We start from the raw sequence: 26,288 nt of genomic DNA, 5'->3' as shown, positions 1-26,288 counted from the left end.
GCTACATACTGAATGATGAATATATGTCATTATAGCTTTGTCTAAACTCACAGAATGTACAACAGCATGAGCAAACTCTAAGTTAAACTTTGGATTATGGATGATTGTGATGTGCCAATATAGGTTTATCCTTGCTTAAAAAAAAAAGTATGATTCTGATGAGTGATGTTGATAATGTGAGAGGCTATGTGGTATCAGGGAATACATGGATATATCTGTACCTTCCTTGCAATCTTATTGTAAACCTAATGCTTCTCTAAAAAATGAAGTCTTCAAAGATTTTTTACATAATAAAGTTCTTATTTCTATGAACATGAATTGTAAATACAAGAACTCAAGTAGAGATAATGAGACAGTGGGAGGACTGTTAATTGACATATTTTAGTGATGAGGAACAAACAAATCAAAACTATTACAGAAATATAAAAGAATCAGAAGGGCCAGACATGAGGATAGACAGTGTGGAAATACAACAAGGATATAGAGGATATCCATAAGAAGATTTGAGAAAGTAAAACAAAAATGGAAGATAAGAGCTAAGGAGAAAATGATAGCCATATAAAACAGGCAAAAAAGAGCCCATGTTTGCATGATTGGAGTTTCTGAAGAAGAAAACCAGCAACAGTGGAACAGAAAAAAATATTTGAAAATATAACCTGAAGAAAAACAGTTGTGAAAAGAATACCTGAGTCTCCTTATTAAAAGGATATGTCATGTACCAATGAAAATTGACCCTAGTCAGCACCGAGATATAACCTTCTGCTATGTACCCAAGATCTATGTCCTCAAGACATATCCTAGTAAATTTGTTAGCCTTAAATGACATAGAAAGCATCTTTTAAATAGCCAGGCAACCTGATCACATTATTTACAAGAGGAAAAAAAATCATTCTGGCCTTAGATTTCTCCTCAGTGATACTTCTGATTGGAAGTCAATGGAGCGAAACCTCTGAGATAATTGAGAAAAGAAAGGATTTCATGTTCAGCCAAGATTTTTATTAAGTATAAAAGCTACAAATAGTAGTGAATGTGCCACAACTCAAGAAATACTGCTCACCTACCAGGGGCTGAGCTTTAGCCAGTCAAGGAATAATAGAAAATTTTAGCAAAACTATTGGTGGTAAAAATTTAATGTGTTTAATAGAACTAAGACTAAAAGAAATATGTGGACTAGATACCAAAACAGAACATAAATTTTATATGTCTTGTCATTTTAAAAAGACAAATAACAAAAATTCAGAGAGTAGGGGAAAGAATTTTGTCACCTTTTGTTTTTATAAAACTAAATGTGCAACTATCATACGTAGAATACCACAGGTACAATATTTACTGATTTTCTCATCTGTAGTAGTGTGGAGTCAAAGGAGGTTGTTTAAAGCTGAAAAACCAAGTAAGAGTTATAACTGGGTATCTTTATATAACTTGATAGTACAAGATGATGATAAACATTGTTGTAAAATGCACACACAGTTTTCAAATAGCTAAAATTAGAAATGCTGAACAATTATTATGAGGTAAACATAATACTTTTGTCCTAAAAAGATATTACATAACCATAAAATATTACTGTTATTCCCTGTACTTACTTTTGAGAAATTTTAGTGTATTGCATGGAATCATGGTTACATTGAAGGCTATAAACATAAAAACAAATTGAAAAAAAATAGTACAATGTTTGTTGACTTTGGATGGCCAATACAGATTGAGTGGTTACTGAATCAAAGTATCTCATGCTTGGCTCTGAATGTTTCTGAAGAGTCAGGGGAGCATCGTCCCTTAGCAAGAACTGGCTCTTTGACCTCAAGGGAGCAAAAATATATGACAACATTTAACATGGGTTACAATATATGCAGATCCCAAATACTTCTGAGAATGTGGTGAAAGTTATAGGACCTTTCTCCAGGAAATGCACAGGTCACATTTTTTGCCTGTAATTGCACAGAACTGAAGCTTATCCAAAGAAACCCCATTTCTTAGTTTATAGACCCAGGTTAAAGACCCTGGTTTAAAAATTCTTTGATGTTAGATCAGAGTCTCTGCTGTTGAGCTTTCTGGTCAAAACCACAGTTGTTACCAAATGGTCTGATACAAGGAAGGTTGCTAACAGCATTTATAGACCATCTAAGCCATCTCTTTTATTTATGCTGAAGTGCAAGAGTGGCAGTTCTCAAAGTGTGGTCCCCAGAACACTCACCTCAGAAACACCTGGATTCCTGTTAAAAATGGAGGTTGGTTTGCTTGTTTTTAAACCACACACTAAGACTATTGGAGACAGAAGCAACTTCAACATCAGAGCTGGCCCCCACTCCTTCTGTCAACTGCATGCTGAGCAGCAACAAGTAAATAGCCCCAGCCTGATTCCTACTGATCCCCCAAAATAAGCATCCAGTGCTACAGCAATAGGTTGCCAAGGGGAATAATTAATCATTATGACTCCAAAAGGTTTTTTTTTTCTATTTTAAAATTACTAATGCTAATGAACACTTAACCACATGTCAAACCTGCAGGTAGACACTATCACAAAGGGAAGTCTTATGTTCACTGAAGCCTAGTCATCATTTGTCCTAAAAATAGTAGGAAGATGTTCCTGGGTCACTAGCTTCATGTCTTGCATGAAGCTAAAGCTTTATGATGATATTGCTGAGGTAAGCACACCCAGGAAGTCTGACTAGTAGGTATGCACTGCATTGCAATTAAGGGTTCAATTACCCACATGGCAAGAAAGCAGGACTGAACCCTGTATTCCATCCTTTGGCCAAAAATTAGAACATGCTTTATGAGCGAGGATTGTTCTACATGGTTTTCTCTGCGGACATTATGGTTTAGTTGGAAGGGCACAGAACACTTTTGCCCAGTAGATTTTCACGATTGTGCTCTTTCAAAGAGGTGATCTAGTAGGTACCCAAGGCAAATGTATATCGAGCTTTATAAAGTCATCACTTTAATTATATCAAGAAAGGCTGATAATCTTGATCTCAAATTTGAACCAACTCCTCAGATTACTTCATTCAAATCTGTGTGCATCTTTTTCTGAAGTGCTGACTTATGCTGTGGCCCTTTTTCTTTGCAATTTTCTTTATCTTCATGTGAAGTGAAACTCTGGACATGTATAGGAGTGTGCTCAAAATATTTAATTTGGTATTCTGCACTCTGCAGGGCCATTGCAGCAGAGTCTCATATGCTCCAATTTGTTATTGCACTTCCATAGAATTTACAATGAATTTCACAGTGGAATTCACAATATAAAATGCTCTCAATTTCACTCATCTTTTAAGGTATAAAGATCACCTGAAAATTCTGTAATTTCTAAGACTCCATAAACTAAATGGATTTTTGGTATTTCTTTAATAAAGGTTTTAAATAGTGGGAAAAATAAATAGGTTTTAATTTGGTTTTATTTTTATTTATTTATTTATTTTTTTTAAGTTTTTTTCAACGTTTATTTATTTTTGGGACAGAGAGAGACAGAGCATGAACGGGGGAGGGGCAGAGAGAGAGGGAGACACAGAATCAGAAACAGGCTCCAGGCTCCGAGCCATCAGCCCAGAGCCTGACGCGGGGCTCGAACTCACGGACCGCGAGATCGTGACCTGGCTGAAGTCGGACGCTCAACCGACTGCGCCACCCAGGCGCCCCAATTTATTTTTAGATTTAGTTATTAAAAGCTACTCTGAGACTGCAAAATGAAATATGCCAGTAACTATTTCATCTTAGCACACTATTTAAAAATTTTCCATTGTTTTATTTTGTGAGTACATACTTTATGAATGAAATGCTGGGAAGATCCTTGTATTTTCTTATTCATAATTTGTTTTTACTTTGTTATTGGTCATTCTTTAAACTATATACATGATAATATTTAATCTCACATTGTTAGATGGTTAGCTTTCGTACATAGCCCTATCCATAGACATTTTATAACACTATTCAGTATTTTCATTTTAGGAACTTGGACTTTGAATTTGGGCAGATTAAGCCTCAAATCTTGGCAGAGCTGTTGTATAGCTATGTGACTTTGGGGGATGTTATTTAATTTCCCTGGGCCTTTGTTTACCCATGTTCTAAATGGGTATAAAATTATGTCTTTCTGATAGATCTCTCCTGGGAATTAATGAGATAATCCATGGAAACCAACACACAAATGCTCAATAATTGTTAGCTATTATTATTTTAACCTTTTTTGCTCTTCTGAATTATTGAGTTGATTTCTCAAGAATAGGAATATTGGTTAAATGATGTGGTGAGTTATTCATTTAGTTATAATATATTTGAATGTCTACGCTATGATGAATGTTAAAACAAGGGGGTGAACAAGGTGGTCCTGGCATAAGAAGCATTGGCAGTCTGAGAGAAAAGACAGATAACCAACTACTCAAATATCAGGGGTAATTATACTTAAATACAGTATTGTAGAAGAGAAAGTGGACGGTGTTACAGGAAAATAGACTAAAGATATATATCTATATCTATCTATCTATCTATCTATCTATCTATCTATCTAATCAGGCATATAGATATATTAACTTCTGAAATATTGAATATTTCATATTTTTAATAATTTATGAAGGTAATGTGCTTGGTTATCTTTTTTTTTCAATATATGAAATTTATTGTCAAATTGGTTTCCATACAACACCCAGTGCTCATCACCCACCCTCCCCTCCCTCCCACCCCCCGTCAACCTTCAGTTTGTTCTCAGTATGTGCCTGGTTATCTAAATCCACAATAGATTTTAACTATTTTTTCTTTATTTCTAACTTAATAGCTGAAAAATATTACTTCCTTTTAAATTAGAATTTTGTGTAATTTTTCATTTGAAGTGTATTTACATATTATATGAATCTGGGTTTTAAAATTTGTGAAAAAGATTTATTCATCCATTGTCCACTAAGGATGTGATGGTTTCCTAATATAATACAGTTTATCTCAGTATATATTTTGGTTTTTCTTTAGGTGTTTTCTACATTTTTTACTATTTTTCCGGTGTTAAGTTTTGTGGGTTTTGTACTGAAGTTTTACTGTTTAATATCACATGTATTTTGCCTTTCTTTTATAATTTCTCCTATTGCTTTGTTTGTCCTGTACATTTTCCAAAGGTATTTTTTTTCTCTTTGACCTTGAGAGTTCTTTAGCTATACCCAAAATGCTACTGATATCACAGCAGGTATTTCTTTTCTTTTCTCTACATAAACCATGGTTACCGATGTTCACTCAAGCACTGTGCAAAGAGGCAAAATGCAGGTTAAAATCAGAGCCTACATACTCTGCTCTGATAAAAATAACTATGCTAAAATCATTGTAGATCTTTCCAGTTGGTTAAGAGAGTAATTCATGTCAGTTTTGTGAGGTTTTCAGAATATTTACATGCATTAGAGGGGATCTTACCCCAAATTAAAAGTGACCTTCACAGCATACATTTATATTTATGTTGTTCTTTTACTACAAAGATGATTTGTCAATTCATAGATCAGCAATATAAACCAAGAATACTTATACTTTCAAGAATAATCTGATAAAGATGGATAAGGGCACTAGAATGTGATCAGTCTTGAGGCCAGACTATGCCATCATTGCAGTTTCCTTCCTTTGCTGTGAAGCATCATGTGGTTGTCATTTTTAAATCCGTTGGAAGATTTTTAAAACTCTCTGAAATTTTAGGATTAATATGACTGGCTACAGAGATTGTAATGGAATATTATTACTCTTTCCAAAAGGATGGTTCTTTAAAATAGCAACCCTATTCCCTGGGCATACATAGGTGTGGTTTAGTAGAGTTGTAACCTGATAATCTGACTCAGGAATATTCATATTGTGTAACAACTGATACAAGTACAACACCAAGGCCTCCTCCAGTTCCAGGTATTATTTCGAGGTGACCAAATTGTGAAGACAAAAAAGAGAAGAACTGAGATGGCTCAAGGAGGTATCTATTTATCACTTGATAAGGAAGTATTTCAGTATTTTAACAAATAGTTTAGCTGTACTTGGGCATACAGGTGAATATATTTACCTTGGTCATACCATGGCTTAAGTTAGGTTATATTGTCCCCAAAATTTATCATGTCACAAGGTCAGCAACAGTTATTCTTTGGTTTTATAATGATACACTGGTATAAAACCTAAAGACCGTGAATCTGAAGAACTGGAGTTAAGAGATGAAACTCTCCAGTCTCTAATTGTAACCTTGACACATCTCTCACAGAGTGAAAGTGGTGGGGAAAACAAAGTGAAGGCAATATCTATCTATCTATCTATCTATCTATCTATCTATCTATCTATCTATCTTTTTATCTACCTATACATTTATCATTTTTATTAAGTTTTTAATTTTAATTCCAATATAGTTAACATATAGTGTTAAGTTAGTTTCAGGTGTACAATTTAGTGATTCAACACTTCCATACATTTTTCAGCGCTCATCATGACAAGTGCACTCCTTAATCCCCATCACTTATTTCACCCATCCACCCCAACCTCCTCTCTGGTAACCAGTTTGTTCTCTGTAGTTAAGAGTCTGTTTCTTGGTTTGTCTCTCTCTCTTTTTTTTATTTGTTCATTTGTTTCTGAAATTCCACGTATGTGTGAAACCATATAGTATTTGTCTTTTTCTGACTGACTCATTTTACTTAGCATTATACTTTCTGGCTTCATCCATGTTGTTGCAAATGGCAAGATTTCATTCTTTTTGATGGCTGAATAAAATTCCATTATATATAGATATAATGGAATAATATAATGAAATATGTACATTATATCTCACCTCTTCTTTATCCATTAATAATATATCAATGGACACTTGGGCTGCTTCCATATCTTGGCTATTGTAAATAATGCTACAGTAAACATAGGGATGCATATATGCCTTTGAATTAGTGTTTTTGTATTTTTGGCGTAAATAATCCAGTAGTGTGATTAACTAGACCATAGGGTAGTTCTATTTTTAATTTTTTGAGGAAACTCCATACTGTTTTTCATAGTGTCTGTACCAGTTTGCTGTCCCGCCAACAGTGCACAGGGTTCCGTTTTCTCCACATTCTGTCCAACATTTGCTGTTTCTCATGTTTTTGATTTTAGCCATTCTGATAGGTGTGAGGTGATATCTTATTGTAGTTTGGGTTTGCATTTCCAAGATGATGAGTAATGTTGAGCATCTTTTCATGTGTCTGCTGGCCATCTGGGTGTCCTTTTTGGAGAAATGTCTGTTCATGTCTTCTGCCCATTCTTTAATCAGATTATTTTGGGTTTTTTTTAGTGTTGACTTATATCAGTTCTTTATACAGTTTAGATATTAACCCTTTATTGGGTATGTCATTTGCAAATATATTCTCCCATTCAGTAGAGTGCTTTTAGTTTCATTGATTGTTTTCTTCGCTGTAAAGAAACTTTTTGTTTTGATGTAGTCTCAATAGTTTATTTTTGCTTTTATTTCCCTTGCCTCAGGAAACGTAAAAAAATACTGCTACAGTCAATGTCAGAGAAATTGTTGCATGTGCTCTCATCTAGGATTTTTATGGTTTCAGGTCTCATTTTTAGCTCTTTAATCTATTTTGCATTTATTTTTGTGTATGGTGAAAGAAGGTGGTCCAGTTTCATTCTTTTGCATGTAGCGTTCAGTTTTCCAAACACCATTTGATGAAGAGACTGTCTTTTTCCCATTGCATATTCTTGCCTCTTTTTTTGAAGATTAATTGACCATATAATCATGGGTTTTGTTCTGGGCTTCCTATCTTGTTCTTTTGATGTGTGTTTATTTTTGTGCCAGTACCATACTGGTTTGATTACTACAGCTTTATAGTGTAACTTGAAATCTGGGATTGTGGTACCTCCAGCTTTGTTTTTTCTTCTCCAAGATTATTTTTTCTATTTGAGGTCTTTTGTGGTTTTATATGCATTTTAGGATTATTTGTTCTGGTTCTGTGAAAATGCTGTTGGCATTTTGATAGGGATTGTATTAAATCTGTAGATTGCTTTGGGTAGTATGGACATTTTGACAATATTTGTTCTTCCAATCTATGAGCATGGAATATCTTCCCATTTGCTAGTGTCATCCTCAATTCCTTTCATCGATGTTTTATATTTTTCAGAGATTTTCACTTCCTTAGTTAAGTTTATTCCCAGTTATTTTATTATTTTTTGTGCAATTGTAAATGGGATGGCTTTCATTTTTTCCTTTTCTTCAATTTAAATTTTAGTTAATATACAGTGAAATATTGGTTTCAGAAGTAGAATTCAGTGTTTCATCACTTACATACAACACCCAGTGCTCATCACAAGTGCCCTTCTTAATACCCATCACCCATCTAGCCCATCTAGCACCCACTTCCCTCCATCAACCCTCAGTTTGTTCTCTAAGAGTCTCTTGTGGTTTGTTTCTCTTTCTTTTCTTCCCAGCCTCCCCATATGTTCATCTGTTTTTTTGTCAGATTCCACATATGAGTGAAATCATATGATATTTATCTTCTCTGATTGACTTATTTTGCTTAGCATAATACATTATAGCTCCATCCATGTCATTGCTAAAGGCAAGATTTCATTCTTCTTGATGGCTGAGTAATATTACATTGCATATATATACTACATGTTCTTTATCCATTCATCAGTTGATGAATATTTTGGCTCTCTCCATGCTGCTATAAACATTGGGGTGCATGTACCTGTCATTATCTGTATTTTTGTAACCTTTGGGCAAATACCTAATAGTGCAATTGCTGGATCACAGGGTAAGACTGCTTTCTTAATTTCTCTTTCTGTTGCTTCATTATTGTTGTAGAGAAATGGAATGGATTTCTGTACTTTGATTTTGTATCTGAGACCTTGCTGAAATAATTTATTAGTTCTAGTAGTTTCTTGGTGAAGTCTTTAGAGTTTTCTATATATAGTGTCATGTCTTCTGCAAATAGTGAAAGTTTTACTTCTTCCTTACCAATTTGGATGCCTTTTATTCCTTTTTGTTATCTGGTTGCTGTGGCTATGGCTTTCAGTTCTATGTTGAATAAAAGTGGTGAGAGTGGACATCTTTGTCTTGTTCCTGATCTTAGGGGGAAAACTCTCAATTTTCCCCATTGAGTATGATATTAGCTGTGGGTTTTTCATATATGGCTTTTATTATGTTGAGGAAACTTTCCTGTAAACCTATTTTGTTGAGGGGTTTTATCATGAATTGATGTACTTTGTTAAATTTTTGTTCTGCATCTATTGAAATGAATGAAAGGTTTTTATCCTTTTTCTTACTGACGTGATGTATCACACTGATTTGCAAATATTGAAACACCCTTGTATCCCACAAATAAATACCACTGGATTTGGTGAATTATTTTTTAAATGTGTTGTTGGATTCCTTTTCCTAATATTTTGTTGAGGAGTTTTGAATCTGTGTTCATCAGTATATTGGCCTATAGTTCTCTTATTTGTAGTGTATTTATCTGGTTTTGGTGTCAGGGTAATGGATGCCTTATTGAATGTATCTGGAAGTTTTCCTTTCTCTTCTATTTTTTGGAATAGTTTGAGAAGAATAGGTATTAACTTTTCTTTTTTTTAATTTTTTTAATTATGAAATTTATTGTCAAATTGGTTTCCATACAACACCCAGTGCTCATCCCAAAAGGTGCCCTCCTCAATACCCATCATCCAGCCTCCTCTCCCTCCCACCCCCCATCAACCCTCAGTTTGTTCTCAGTTTTTAAGAGTCTCTTATGCTTTGGCTCTCTCCCACTCTAACCTCTTTTTTTTTTCCTTCCCTTCCCCCATGGGTTTCTGTTCAGTTTCTCAGACTCTACCTAAGAGTGAAAACATATGCTATCTGTCTTTCTCTATATGGCTTATTTCACTTAGCATCACACTCTCCAGTTCCATCCACGTTGCTACAAAGGGTCATATTTCATTCTTTCTCATTGCCACGTAGTACTCCATTGTGTATATAAACCACAATTTCTTTATCCATTCATCAGTTGATGGACATTTAGGCTCTTTCCATAATTTGGCTATTGTGGAGAGTGCTGCTATAAACATTGGGGTCAAGTGCCCCTATGCATCAGTACTCCTGTATTCCTTGGGTAAACTCTTAGCAGTGCTACTGTTGGGTCATAGGGTAGGTATATTTTTAATTTTTTGAGGAACCTCCACACTGTTTTCCAGAGCGGCTGCACCAGTTTGCATTCCCACCAACAGTGCAAGAGGGTTCCCGTTTCTCCACATCCTCTCCAGCGTCTATAGTCTCCTGATTTGTTCATTTTGGCCACTCTGACTGGCGTGAGGTGATATCTGAGTGTGGTTTTGATTTGTATTTCCCTGATGAGGAGCGACGTTGAGCATCTTTTCATGTGCCTGTTGGCCATCCGGATGTCTTCTTTAGAGAAGTGTCTATTCATGTTTTCTGCCCATTTCTTCACTGGGTGATTTGTTTTTCGGGTGTGGAGTTTGGTGAGCTCTTTATAATTTTGGATACTAGCCCTTTGTCTGATATGTCATTTGCAAATATCTTTTCCCATTCCGTTGGTTGCCTTTTAGTTTTGTTGGTTGTTTCCTTTGCTGTGCAGAAGCTTTTTACCTTCATAAGGCCCCAGTAGTTCATTTTTGCTTTTAATTCCCTTACCTTTGGGGATGTGTCAAGTAAGAAATTGCTATGGCTGAGGTCAGAGAGGTCTTTTCCTGCTTTTTCCACTAGGGTTTTGATGGTTTCCTGTTTCACATTAAGGTCCTTTATACATTTTGAGTTTATTTTTGTGAATGGTGTGAGAAAGTGATCTAGTTTCAATCTTCTGCATGTTGCTGTCCAGTTCTCCCAGCACCATTTGTTAAAGAGACTGTCTTTTTTCCATTGGATGTTCTTTCCTGCTTTGTCAAAGATTAGTTGGCCATACTTTTGTGGGTCTAGTTCTGGGGTTTCTATTCTATTCCATTGGTCTATGTGTCTGTTTTTGTGCCAATACCATGCTGTCTTGATGGTTACAGCTTTGTAGTAGAGGCTAAAGTCTGGGATTGTGATGCCTCCTGCTTTGCTCTTCTTCTTCAGAATTACTTTGGCTATTCGGGGCCTTTTGTGGTTCCATATGAATTTTTGGATTGCTTGTTCTAGCTTCGAGAAGAATGCTGGTGCAATTTTGATTGGGATTGCATTGAATGTGTAGATAGCTTTGGGTAGTATTGACATTTTGACAATATTTATTCTTCCAATCCATGAGCAGGAAATGTTTTTCCATTTCTTTATATCTTCTTCAATTTCCTTCATAAGCTTTCTATACTTTTCAGCATACAGACCTTTTACATCTTTGGTTAGATTTATCGCTAGGTATTTATGCTTCTTGGTGCAATTGTGAATGGGATCAGTTTCTTTATTTGTCTTTCTGTTGCTTCATTATTAGTGTATAAGAATGCAACTGATTTCTATACATTGATTTTGTATACTGCAACTTTGCTGAATTCATGTATCAGTTGGTGGAGTCTGTTGGATTTTCCATGTATAATATCATGTCATCTGCAAAAAGTGAAAGCTTGACTTCATCTTTGCCAATTTTGATGCCTTTGATTTCCTTTTGTTGTCTGATTGCTGATGCTAGAACTTCCAACACTATGTTAAACAACAGCGGTGAGGTGGACATCCCTGTCGTGTTCCTGATCTCAGGGAAAAAGCTCTCAGTTTTTCCCCATTGAGGATGATGTTAGCTGTGGGCTTTTCACAAATGGCTTTTATGATGTTTAAGTGTGTGCCTTCTCTCCCGACTTTCTCGAGGGTTTTTATTAAGAAAGATTGCTGAATTTTGTCAAATGCTTTTTCTGCATCGATTGCCAGGATCATATGGTTCTTATCTTTTCTTTTATTAATGTGATATATCACGTTGATTGATTTGCCAATGTTGAACCAGCCCTGCATCCCAGGAATGGATCCCACTTGATCATGGTGAATAATTCTTTTTATATGCTGTTGAATTCAATTTGCTAGTATCTTATTGAGAATTGTTGCATCCATATTCATCAGGGATATTGGCCTGTAGTTCTCTTTTTTTACTGGGTCTCTGTCTGGTTTAGGAATCAAAGTAATACTGGCTTCATAGAATGAGTCTGGAAGTTTTCCTTCCCTTTCTATTTTTTGGAATAGCTTGAGAAGGATAGGTATTATCTCTGCTTTAAACGTCTGGTAGAACTCCCCTGGGAAGCCGTCTGGTCCTGGACAAGTCTTATTTGTTGGGAGATTTTTGATAACAGATTCAATTTCTTCACTGGTTATGGGTCTGTTCAAGCTTTCTATTTCCTCCTGATTGAGTTTTGGAAGTGTGTGGGTGTTTAGGAATTTGTCCATTTCTTCTGGGTTGCCCAGTTGGTTGGCATATAATTTTTCATAGTATTCCCTGATAATTGCTTGTATCTCTGAGGGATTGGTTGTAATAATTCGATTTTCATTTATGATTTTATCTGTTTGGGTCATCTCCCTTTTCTTTTTGAGAAGTCTGGCTAGAGGTTTATCAATTTTGTTTATTTTTTCAAAAAACCAACTCTTGTTTTCGTTGATCTGCTCTACAGTTTTTTTAGATTCTATATTGTTTACCTCTGCTCTGATCTTTATTGTTTCTCTTCTTCTGCTGGGTTTAGGCTGTCTTTGCTGTTCTACTTCTGTTTCCTTTAGGTGTGCTGTTAGATTTTGTATTTGGGATTTTTCTTGTTTCTTGAGATAGGCCTGGATTGCAATGTATTTTCCTCTCAGGACTGCCTTCGCTGCATCCCCAAGAATTGGGATTGTTGTATTTTCATTTTCATTTGTTTCCATATATTTTTAAATTTCTTCTTTAATTGCCTGGTTGACCACTCCTTCTTTCGTAGGGTGTTCTTTAACCTCCATGCTTTTGGAGGTTTTCCAGACTTTTTCCTGTGGTTGATTTCAAGTTTCATAGCATTGTGGTCTGAAAGTATGCATGGTGTGATCTCAATTCTTGTATACTTATGAAGGGCTGTTTTGTGACCCACTATGTGATCTATCTTGGAGAATGTTCCATGTGCACTCGAGAAGAAAGTATATTCTGTTGCTTTGGGATGCAGAGTTCTAAATATATCTGTCAAGTCCATCTGACCCAATGTATCATTCAGGGCCCTTGTTTCTTTATTGACCATGTGTCTAGATGATCTATCCATTTCTGTAAGTGGAGTGTTAAAGTCCCCTGCAATTACCACATTCTTATCAATAAGGTTGCTTATGTTTATGAGTAATTGTTTTATATATTTGGGGGCTCCCGTATTCAGCACATAGACATTTATAATTGTTAGCTCTTCCTGATGGATAGACCCTGTGATTACTATATAATGCCCTTCTTCATCTCTTGTTACAGCCTTTAATTTAAAGTCTAGTTTGTCTGATATAAGTATGGCTACTCCAGCTTTCTTTTGACTTCCAGTAGCATGATAAATAGTTCTCCATCCCCTCACTCTCAATCTGAAGGTGCCCTCAGGTCTAAAATGAGTCTCTTGTAAACAGCAAATAGATGGGTCTTGTTTTTTTATCCATTCTGATACCCTATGTCTTTTGGTTCGCGCATTTAGTCTATTTACATTCAGTGTTATTATCGAAAGATATGGGTTTAGAATCATTGTGATGTCTGTAGGTTTCATGCTTGTAGCGATGTCTCTGGTACTTTGTCTCACAGGATCCCCCTTAGGATCTCTTGTGGGGCTGGTTTAGTGGTGATGAATTCCTTCAGTTTTTGTTTGTTTGGGAACACCTTTATCTCTCCTTCTATTCTAAATGACAGACTTGCTGGATAAAGGATTCTCAGCTGCATGTTTTTTCTGTTCATCACATTGAAGATCTCCTGCCATGCCTTTCTGGCCTGCCAAGTTTCAGAAGAGAGATCAGTCACAAGTCTTATAGGTCTCCCTTTATATGTGAGGACACGTTTATCCCTCGCTGCTTTCAGAATTTTCTTTATCCTTGTATTTTGCCAGTTTCACTATGATATGTCATGTAGAAGATTGATTTAAGTTACGTCTGAAGGGAATTCTCTGTGCCTCTTGGATTTCAATGCCTTTTTCCTTCCCCAGTTCAGGGAAGTTCTCAGCTATGATTTCTTCAAGTACACGTTCAGCACCTTTCCCTCTCTCTTCCTCCTCTGGAATACCAATTATGCATAGATTATTTCTCTTTAGTGCATCACTTAGTTCTCTAATTTTCCCCTCATACTCCTGGATTTTTTTATCTCTCTTTTTCTCAGCTTCCTCTTTTTCCATATTTTTATCTTCTAGTTCACCTATTCTCTCCTCTGCTTCTTCAACCCGAGCCGTGGTCATTTCCATTTTATTTTGCAGCTTGTTTATAGAATTTTTTAGCTCCTCCTGACTATTCCTTAGTCCCTTGATCTCTGTAGCAATAGATTCTCTGCTGTCCTCTATACTGTTTTCAAGCCCAGTGATTAATTTTATGACTATTATTCTAAATTCACTTTCTGTTATATTGTTTAAATCCTTTTTGATCAGTTTGTTAGCTGTTGTTATTTCCTGGAGATTCTTTTGAGGGGAATTCTTCCGTTTGGTCATTTTGGATAGTCCCTGGAGTGATGCGGACCTGCAGGGTACTTCCCCTGTGCTGTCTTGAATAACTGGAGTTGGTGGGCGGGGCCACAGTCAGACCTGATGTCTGCCCCAGCCCACAGCTGGGGCCACAGTCAGACTGGTGTGTATCTTATCTTCACCTCTCCTAGGGGCAGGATTCACTGTGGGGTGGTGTGGCCCATCTGGGCTACTTGACACTGCCAGGCTTGTGGTGCTGGGGATCTGGTGTATTAGCTGGGGTGGATAGGCAAGGTGTACAGGGGCAGGAGGGGGAGGCTCAGCTCGCTTCTCCTTCGGTGACACGCTTCGGGAGGGGCCCAGTGGCAGCAGGAGGGAGTCAGACCCGCTGCCCAGAGGGATGGATCCGGAGAAGCACAGCGTTGGGTGGGTGCGTGGTACAAGCAAGTTCCCTGGCAGGAACTGGTTCCCTTTGGGATTTTGGCTGGGGATGGGCGAGGGAGATGGTGCTGGCGAGTGCCTTTGTTCCCCACCAAGCTGAGCTCTGTTGTCCGGGGCTCAACAACTCTCCCTCCTGTTGTCCTCCAGCCTTCTGCTCTCCGAGCAGAGCTGTTAACTTATAACCTTCCAGATGTTAAGTCCCACTTGCTGTCTGAACACACTCGGTCTGGCCCCTCTGCTTTTGCCAGCCATCCTCGGGGTTTTGCTTGGCCAGGGGGGCTGCCCCTCCATCCCGGCTCCCTCCCACCAGTCCCTGTACCGTGGACGCCTCTCCGCCCTTCCTACCCTCTTCCGTGGGCCTCTCGTCTGCGCTTGGCTCCGGAGACTCCGTTCTGCTAGTCTTCTGGCGGTTTTCTGGGTTATTTAGGCAGGTGTAGGTGGAATCTAAGTGATCAGCAGGACGTGGTGAGCCCAGCATCCTTCTGCACTGCCATCTTTCAAGCAATTTCTCTTAACTTTTCTTTAAATGTTTGGTAGAGTTCCCTTGAAAATCCATCTAGTCCCAGACTTTTGTCTGATGGGAGTTTTTTGATTACTGATTCTATTTCATTTCTGGTAATCACTCCATTCAAATTTTCTGTTTCTTCCTGGTTCAAATTTGGAAGATTATATGTTTCTAGGAATTTATCCATTTCTTTTAGGTTGTCCAATTTTTTGGCTTACAGTTTTCCATAATATTCTCTTAAAATCCTTTGTATTTCTGTGCTGTCAGTTGCTATTTCTCCTCTTTCATTTCTAATTTTGTTTGAGCCCTCTCTCTGTCTCTCTCTTTCTCTCTCTCTCTGTCTCTTTTTTTTTTTTTTTTGGAGGGGAACAGTTATCATATCATTTATTAGCTCGCTTATGAGGTCTCCCTGATCAAGGTCCTGTTTGTGATTCATATTATGAACTGAGACTTGAAGATCATCTGTTTCTTCCAATCCATTTCTGTGAGATTCTGGAGCCATTTTGAGATTTGTTTCCAGCAGAAGCATTGGATTTTCTGCTCTATGATCTGCCAATAAATTATTGTCCAGGCAACAGATTGCTGTATACAATTCAGACCTACCTTGTAGAATGGAATGTAAAGAGCTGTGTCTCCATCTGGAAATGTCTCAAATCTTAAATTGACTCACTCTCACTTCCTTATTTGTGGGTAAGTTTTTGTTTTAGAAACCTTAGAATTTGTGAAGAAATTGTCTTAAATCCCAGGCTGAAATAGAAAATGTAGGTCAAAACTGGCCCAAGATTCAGGTAGCAACTTTTACTGAGTAGATTTCTTTATGAGAACAATAATACTTTGTTTGGCTCTTGTGATGGGTGATTAAGTTAAAGAAATGTTTAAAAAGTCTAGTGGAACACAAAGTCATGGGTTGGGAGAAGAGCGATGCTGTAAGATTATTAACATGCCTATTTTTATACTGTTTCTTTTAATTTTTCTTGTTTCTATCTCTCCTTTAAATTATACCCTAAAACCTGGGGTCATTTTCCTCATCTAAGCAGAGGTGCAATGGTCTTACTATCAAGAAACTAGCCAAAGGCATGAGGTTTCAAGAAAGAATTTAAAATTCCTCTCCCTTTTCAAATTTTTATGGCCATTCATTTCAAACCCTAATCTTATTTTTTTAAATTTTATGTTGATTTTTATATATTTTCATAGATGTTTTATAGCATTTATTGAACTTCTCAGTATACCTAACAATAAGCCAAACTTTTAAGAATATTCAAAAGGAGTGTTTAATGTCAACTATGATGTTAATTAGTGTATTATTTGACAATAATAAAAAATTATATTTGAAAGCTTTATCCTATATGAGAGACAATATATGAACAGTCTGAGATTAAAAATAATTAAAACTCAAAATGAGATTTTTCAGCCTGTGGGAACAGAAATGGCCATTTCTCTATTTTGTGATTCTTAACCATGTCCATTGCCATTTATCAACATATGCTAGACACTTGGATATCCATTATCTTATATAATATTCACACTCCAATGAGGTTGACAATATTAGCTTTGTTTAATGGATAAGTAAATGGAGCACTAAAGTTACATAAGAAGTAAGTGGCAGAACCAGAATGTGAATGTAGGTCTCCTAATTTCAAATTCTATCTTTTGTCCAATGTCATAACAGACTATCAAAAGTGTTTACTAGATTATATATGGATTAAATGGATGGGATGGGTACATGGGTGAGTAATTGGATAGCACATCTATTCAGAAGATAATAGAAAATTATTTAAATTAAAAAAATAAATTTGATTACTTTAAAATTCTTAGATCATATTGAATTGCCGCTTTATCTATCTATTTATTTATTTATTTATTTATTTATTTTTTAATTTATTATAGTTTCAACTTTTTATTTAAATTCCAGTTAGTTAACATCCAATGTAATGGTAGTTTCAGGTGTAGAATTTAGTGATTCATCACTTACATACAATACCCAATGCTCATCACAAACACCCTCCTTAATACCCATCACTTGTTTAACCTGTCAAACCTGCCCAACTCCCCTCCAGCAACTCTTAGTTTGTTCTCCATAGTTAAGAGTCAGTTTCATGGTTTGCCTTTTTCTTTTTTTCATGCATGTTCTTTTTTTTGTTTGTTTCTTACATTCCATATATGAATGAAATCATATTGTATTTGTCTTCTCTGACTTATTTTGCTTAGCACAACACTCTAGCTCCATCCATATCATTGCAGATGGCAAGATTTCATTTTTTATGGTTGAATAATATTCCATTGTATATATACACCACATCTTCTTTATCCATTCATCATTCAGTGGATATTTGGGCTTTTTCCATAATTTGCTATTGATGATAATGCTTCTGTAAATATTGGGTGTATGTGTCCCTTCGAATCATTATTTTTGTATCCTTGAGTAGATACCTATTAATGTAATTGTTGCACCATAGGGTAGTTCCATCTTTAACTTTTTGAAGAGCCTCCATACCATTTTCCAAAGTAGCTGCACCAGTTTGCATTCCCACCAAAAATGTAAGAGAGTTCCCCTTTCTCCACATCCTCACCAACATCTCTTCTTTCCTGTGTTAATTTTAGCCTTTCTTACAGGTGTGTTGTGGGATCTCACTGTAGTTTTCATTTGCATTTCCCTGCTGACGAGTGATGTTGAGAATCTTTTCGTGTGTCTGTTAGTCGTCTGGTTGTTTTCTTTGGAAAAATGTCTATTCATATCTTTTGCCCATTTCTTAACTGGATTACTTACTTTCTTACTTATTTATTTTGGGTGTTGAGTTTGCTAAGTTCTTTATAGATTTTGGATACTAACCCTTTATAAGATATGTCTTCACAAATATCTTCTCCCATTCCATAGATTGCCTTTTTGCTATGTTGTCTTTTGCTTGTTTCCTTTGCTATGCAGAAGTTTGTTTTTTTTTTTAATCTTGATGAAGTCCCAATAGTTAATTTTTGCTTTTGTTGCCTTTGCCTCATGAAACACATCTAGTAAGAATTTCCTACTTTTTAAAAAAAAGCCAGTTATTGGGGCGCCTGGGTGGCGCAGTCGGTTAAGCGTCCGACTTCAGCCAGGTCACGATCTCACGGTCCGTGAGTTCGAGCCCCGCGTCAGGCTCTGGGCTGATGGCTCGGAGCCTGGAGCCTGTTTCCGATTCTGTGTCTCCCTCTCTCTCTGCCCCTCCCCCGTTCATGCTCTGTCTCTCTCTGTCCCAAAAATAAATAAAAAAAAAACGTTGAAAAAAAAAAGCCAGTTATTATATTCCACTTGAGCTGTTAGTGTTATTATTACTTATAGTGATGTTAGTATAGTATTTTAACTTCATCGATGTTGGTGTGTTTTAACTTTATTATTTTTTATGTCTTCATATCAAATGAAAATGTTTTGAAAATGACTGTTAAGTTAGTCATTGACATGACTGTTAAATGACTAATAAGTTAGTTAAACATTCAATAAAATCACCTTTATGCCTACATCAATAATTTAAATGGATTTGAGTATCATGTTTAATACTCTTGTTTATTAACTAAAAATAATATGCATTAGTTAATACTCTCTCTGTATATTCCATGATTCCCAAATACACCTGTCTTTGTTTAAAATTTTCATATTGAGGGCAGCCTGGGTGGCACAGTCAGTTAAGTGTGTGCTGTCAATGCAGAGCCTGCTTTGGATCCACTGTCTCCCTCTCTCTCTCCCCTTCCCCAACCTGCACTCTGTCTCTCAAAAATAAATGAACTGTAAAATAAAATAAAATGAAATAAAATTTTCGTATTTAAAGTGGGAAGCATTTCAGTGATCCGAAGTTCTGCCTGCTGCCCAGTTTTTCAAAGGATACTTCCATTTTGTAAGAATGAAAGCGTTTTTCTTCATTTCTATAAAGTAAGGAAAAGCAGAATTCTTACCACAAATTCGGTAGAGTTTATGATATAAGAAAGCTTCATCGAATCAGCTTCCTTCTGACACCAAGTTCTTTTTTAAAAAAATGTTTATTTATTTTTAAGAGAGAGAGAGAACACGAGTGGGGAAGGGACAGAGAGAGGTGGGCAGAGGATCTGAAGTGGGCACTGTGCTGACAGCAGAGAGCCCAGTGTGGACCTTGAACTCACAAAGTGAGATCATGACTTGAACCAAAGTTGGATGCTCAACTGACAGAGCCCCCAAGGCACCCTGACACCAAGTTCTAAGGACTACCCTTGCAAGTCCCACTGTGTAACTGGCCTGACACAAAATGGTTTTTGTTATGTGGTGCCTCCTGAAAATAAGACAGAGGTGGCAACTATGGGTAACTTGGAAATATTTATAATATTTCTAATTAACTGCATAAAAGGTAGACTAAAATTACAATTGTAAAAGTAGTATAAATTTTTAAAGGTAGGTTGGTTTTGTAAGAGATACTGAAGCTTAGAGGCTACTAGGATCCAAAATTATGTGTATAAAACAAATAATCTTAGTACAGTAGTTTCATATGTATAGACTTTATAATAAGAAATATAAACCTGATTAATGTGTAATTGAAGAGATTAACTGTCTCTTCAATTAACTTGATCTAACTGTCAAGTTATACAAGCCTCCAAAGGGAAATCCTTTGGTTTTGAACAGGATAGATCAGAATTCAGTCTGTCCAAAAGAAATAAAATGGACAGAGAAGGGTACTTGTACATCAAGAAGATCTACACTTGCATGGAAATCTAAGCTTGGAAACCATGTGTAGCAAAGTACACCATTAACAAAGAAGAAGAGAGGAATGGAATGTTGCCTGGTCAAATGGAGGCTGTTGCTAGCTCTTAATACAAAGAGATCTTAGTAAATTTTCATACAGAATAGGGATGAAAGGCTCATCTAATCAGGTATGTGTTATTATTATCTGCACATATGTATTGACTCTTTTTTTTATAACCATCAGGCTGTAGTAAGTTGCTCAAGGGGATTTCAATCTATTGGAAATGGTCTTTTAGCTTTGCTAAAAGAAAACTCTTTATGTATTATCCTCTTATTAATGATTTCAAATCTGTATGAGAAATAATAAATAACAACTGCTATCTATTGAACATCACTTTGCACTTCACAATGACTTTATGAGTAGGTATAACTCTTTCCATTTTATAGATGAAGAAACTGAGGCACAGGAGTTTAATAGCTTGTTCAAAGTCAAACAGCTAGTAAATGAAATGAGTAGGGTTTTGGCCTTAGGAAGTACAGCTGCAGAGCCCATATTCTCAACCACTAATGGGGGACTGGATGCTTGGGGCTTAATTGTGCCCTAGGATTAGCTTCTGGTAGAGTGTTAATATTTATTGAAGGAAAAATAGATTATCTTAAAATTTATAATATTATTCCCCCAAGTATACTGGGTATAGTCATATTAATACCCAAGAACTTATAAATGAAATTTCATAAGTTTAGAAGACATATAGATATGATTCATGGCCAGAGGCAATAAGGGGAATCTGGCTTCAGAAATATGAGTGATGTGTTCAAAGAAATGACTATGATGTAATCTGAAAGAGGAGAGATACTTGGAAAAAAAATAGAACAGAGGTCTAAAGAGATTAGGTTTTAAAAGACATCTTGGGATGACTTGCTATAATAAATGGAAAATTTTAGCTAAGGAAGGGGAAAATAGTATAAATTATATGGGGCTGCAGTGCTTAAAGGGAATAATGATCTAAGGGGTTATGAAGATACTAGGTGACGACTTGACCATGTTAAATGAGTTTGAGTCACTATGTCCACATAAATTATAATTCCAGGAATTTAAAGAGTTAGCATATTTATTTAAGGAACATTTACTAATATATTGAGCAGGATCTTGTGCTGAGTATTTTAATTTATTACCTTTGATTTTTATGACTACTCTGAGAATATGTTCTATTAATGTTGCCATTTACAGACAAGGAAACTGAAACTTGAGAGATTAAATATCTGGTCTTAGGACAGAGATAACTGATTGAACTATGATTCAAATGAACATAAATTCCAACCTCAAACCCATTCCCTTAGCCTTATGTGGCACTAAAACACCATCCCTAATGTCCTAAACTAAAGAAAAAGAGGTAGTGGGTTCCTGAGTTTTACTTTAATACTCAACAAAATTCTAAACCCTTATTAATCAATTGCTTAATACAAAGTTTAAAAAGAATCACTAAGAATAAATCTAAATGCTTTAAGATGGGTTGGTAGCATAGCAGATCAGGGGGAATGCTGTAGGTAAACTACAAAGTTTAGAAGATCATTTAATATCATTAATTTAAAAAATGAATGCTGAATTAAGATGTGATTAAATTCTGTCTAAAGTAAATTGGTCAGTAGATTGATAAAAATTAGGGGAAGTAGGCAATATTGGGGTTGAATGAGAGTAATAGTGACAAATTGCCATCACAGGGAGAAAGGAGTTTGGTTTTGTTTTTTTGTTTGTTTGTTTTTGTTTTTGTTTTTGTTTTTGTAATTGGTCAATTCCAGAGGTCAAAATGCCAAGAAATGGAAGTGATAGAGATATGGTTTACATCTCAATTTTAGGAAGACCACATTAACAAGCATTGATTCTTTACTGCCTGTAGTGATGAGCTTCCCATCTCCTGAAATATTTGTGTGAGAACCTGGCTTTGCACGAATCAGCCCTTGTAGCTCTGATCATGCAACTATGTCTCTTAGAGCCTCAATGCAAGTGATAATAGTACCAATCTAATACAATGCTTATGACATCCATGTGTTAAGGGCTTACTGCAATCCCTGACACATATGAAGTGCTCAAAAATGATACCTATTTTTATTACTACATGGCCAGTTTCCAAAGAGAGTACTATGGAGAGGGTGTCTTTATCTTATAGAAATAGAACCAGACAACTCTAAGTTACCTTCTAAACGGTAGAATCTGAAGTTCTATGATTCAAAAATTCTGAGCTAGTAATTAAACTTCTATAATTTTCTTAAGTATATGTGCATCATGATTATGAATACTTTGGGGTAAACATTTTGGTATTTCCGTTCCATAAATAAGTCTTTAGCATACTAATATGTATGTAAGACTCAATGTGTAGGAAGTAATCTATATAAAGTAAATTAATACATATCATTCCCATGTAACTACGTATCTCTAAATTTGTACAATGATATTTTAAACATGATATGTATGAGTGCTTCTAATATCATTTCAACTCAAATTTCTAAATATTACTAGTGTCTTAAGTTGTTGATTTCCTTAAAATACATGGAATACATCAAAATATATGTATATATAATTATACAATAGGTAAAATTTATTAATAGTTTCTTATTTATATTACAGTATAGAATCATTAATAATATGTTTGGACACATAAATGACTTGTTGGATTACGAAACCTTGAATTACAGTAGCTCTCAATTTTTTCCACCAAAGGCTGGAAAGGGGAAGAGATTGTACCTTTTAGCAAATGGAATTATCTTTTATTCGGAAATGCCATCAGATGCAAATACATAGGGTTCACATCCTCTAAACCTACTGACCAACTCTCCCCAGTTTGTGTCTTTTTTAACTTTTAACAGACAACAAAACAAATACCCTGTATAATTGAAAAATAAAGTATAAATTAATGTCAGAATCATTTTCACGTCAGTAAATTGGCACAAAGGAATGTCTAAATAAGAACATCAAATGAAATAGGGTAGAAGGAAGCTTAAGGAATTTATTTGAAGCATAGATTTATGATGAATTCAAATCAAGGAAGTGTTTTAATTATAGCAATCTTTATTACATATTTAGTAAGTAGCAGATATTCTGCTAAAAATATTGTATTTTATATGTGTTACTATATAAAAACATATACCTCAAAGCTCATCATAATCTTATGAAGCCAATATAATTTCCATTTCATGTATGAGAAACTGAAATTCAAAGAAATCAAGTAAGTCATCCAAAATAATACAGCTAGTAAGCAAAGAGAATGGTTAAAAATCTTGCCTCAACATACATACATCTTATGTCTACCAACCACTGCTTAGTAAAACACTTTTAGTGAAAAGCTGCAAAGAGAATGACATCAATGAAGAAAACAATTCTCAGTATAAAGTGACACTTTTAAACAGTAGTAAGATTCAAGTGATTTGTTGCTGATGTGCTACAGTGAAGCAACAAATGTTTGGTCATTATTCATGGCAAATTTAGTTTGTTTCTTTTCTTATTTGGACAGTGATCCAACTTGTAATATAAATTATCCTTGGGTAATTCACTAAAGTACACCTATCAGGTTGGTGTTTCATTAGCCTCTGGTATTTTTTTAATGAATCCCAAGTTTAGCTGCTTTAGGTCTATCCATAAGTTTGGTCTTTTAAGAAAGGAGGAGTCTATCTGTTGAGTAACTGGGTGGTAACAGAACTGTTAAGTGAGAAATTGATAACCTTATATCTCAGTTTTCTATTTGGTATAATGTTGTTAGCTAAGGTGTAAAATGGCTTTCACTGAATAAAAGCTGTTAATATTTAGTGCATTGCTCCTTCATTTAACAATCTTCACAATAATGTGAAAAGAGTATAAATAATGTTTGTATTTATGTAGCACACGTCTCCATGGAGCCCAGAGGATTTGGTTGACAGGGTCTAAAAATGGCTTTGTCAGGGAGAACAAGAAACTAATATTATAATTATTTTGCAGGTATTGAAACTGACACTGAGTCCGTATGTACCTGCTAATACGATCATTATGTGGTAAAAGTGATAGGGGCTGATTCCTTCAGCCATCTTCATGATCAGTAGTGACCATACTAAGGAATCATACATAAAGTTTTTATTTTATTTTTTGCTTACAGAGACAAATTTGATGACCAAACAATGTTTTGAGGACTCAGTATTACACTCATTATTGAAGTGATGTGGTAATATTTTGTATTATTTCGCATTGCCTCGGCAACACTGGAATATTACATGGACACTTTATTTTTTTGTAAAAAATCTGTTGCCAAAATTCATGTGCTAAAAGAATTGTCATGTTAGGTATGTTGTAAGGCAATAAAATGAACTATTTAATGAAATGCTATAATTTTTTTTCTGTAGAAAAAAAAAAAAAACAGTCCTTTTGTAATGTGAAAAAGTTAGCACTCCAAGGTACCTGTGTTGTGATTTGAGATCTTTTTAATGCATAGTGCCCATTTTGCAGTGGGGAACATTGGTCTGTGCAGTAATGAAATGGTGATCCTAGAAATGTAAGTTTCTTTCCTCTACCTTCTCTGTAAATCAGGTGTCCTACATAATGGATTAAGCCAGTGTGAGTAGGGGTGGGGGATGGAGAATTACCTATATTGGAGGAAGAATAGCCCCAGATTGTGTCAGTGATTCTAAAACTTTAGCTTGCACCAGACTGTCTTGAGGACGTTTTAGAAATACAGATTGCTGGGCCATACCCCTGACCAGTTCAGTAGATCTGGAGTGGGGCCCACGATTTTGTGTTTCTACAAGTTTCTAGGTGATATTAATGCTGCTGGTCAGTGAACCACAGTTTGAGATCCAGTGTACAGCCAGTTAGACTTCTGTTTTTATCCTTTATGGAGGAAGAAATAATTACAACCGGATGAAAATGCATGCAACCTAACAACATGTTTTGGAAGATTCAAGTGTGAGAGAGATACCAAGAAAGAGAAGGGAACTAAGCTATCTCTATTCAAACACAAAATGTTAAATTCTGGCCAAAAATTCATACCAGTTCTGAAGTCTTTCACAGCCTAGGTTCTCTGTTGGCATTCCATTTCCATATTCATTCAATGTATCTATTGATCACTTATAATGAAACAGAGACTTGCACCCAAGAGAGAAAAGTAAGATTCCCACTCTATAGAGCTGAATTTGTACTTTATATTACTTTGTTTTAATGTATTTACTATGTCTTTAATTTTATTGCATATTTCTTTTGACCCTGTCTTTAATTTCCATGTAATCTTTCTTTTCACTTCTAATCTTGGCACACAATGGCAGCTATCAGTATTTTTCTACTTTCTGTGTCAGAGCCTGAGAAGGTCAACAAAGATGATTCTGACTATTGATGGAACTCAGGACAGGGCCACTGATAATCATGGGTATTTGGACTGGAAGCCGTCCCTTAATATCACAGGAAAGACAAGTGTGGCACGGGTTTCACTGAAATGTAATCACAGAAACTGAAACCATGTGAAATAATGAAAAAGAGTATTCAATTTTATCGTTTTAAGTTGCATTTATTTGATTAGTTAGTAATGTAGAAACTGTATCTTACTCATCATATTGGAAAATATTTTCTTAAAATAATAACTGGTGATGGCAAATATGTAACAAGGTAGCAACTTGCGTACACCAATGATGAGAATGCTACTGAAGTACAATTTAACAATGTGCATTAAGAGCCATCTTCACACATTTGGGACCACTATTTCCATATAGTCAGCTTATAAAAATTGAAATAGAGATGTGCACAAGGATTATGCATTAATAATTATCATAGTATTGATATTTTGAAAATGTAGTTTAAATGTCTCACAAGAGGGGTAGTTACATAAATTATGGTAAATTTCATGCCATTTAATCATTGAAATTATAAATTTAAAATATTTAATGGTATAAGTAAATATTTTTTATACAATTTTAAAAACAAAGGCCATTTTTTTTCAAATTTCTAACCCTTACTAGGCATTGGAAGAAAATATGTCATGTATTAACAGTGAATCTTTTTGGATTATAAATTAGTTCTTTCTCTTTGCATTTGACTGTGTTTTACAAATGGTATATAAGGAGTGTGTTGTTTTTACTATATGATGAGAAAAGGAATGTGTTCATGTCTTCACACACGTGTACATTGGAGACATCGTTCATGGAGTATCTTCTTAGGCACCA

The 26,288-nt window shown here is 35.5% G+C and overlaps 1 protein-coding gene across 1 annotated transcript in view; it reads left to right on the top strand.

Annotated features, from left to right (window-relative positions):
* Positions 1-26,288, top strand: part of MAGI2 (membrane associated guanylate kinase, WW and PDZ domain containing 2) — a 1,350,333-nt gene that overhangs the window by 116,560 nt on the left and 1,207,485 nt on the right.

Source organism: Lynx canadensis, chromosome A2, assembly GCF_007474595.2.
Source record: "Lynx canadensis isolate LIC74 chromosome A2, mLynCan4.pri.v2, whole genome shotgun sequence".
NCBI classification, from domain to species: domain Eukaryota; kingdom Metazoa; phylum Chordata; class Mammalia; order Carnivora; family Felidae; genus Lynx; species Lynx canadensis.
Note: the sequence above shows the minus strand (reverse complement) of the source record. Positions and strands in the feature narration are given on the sequence as shown.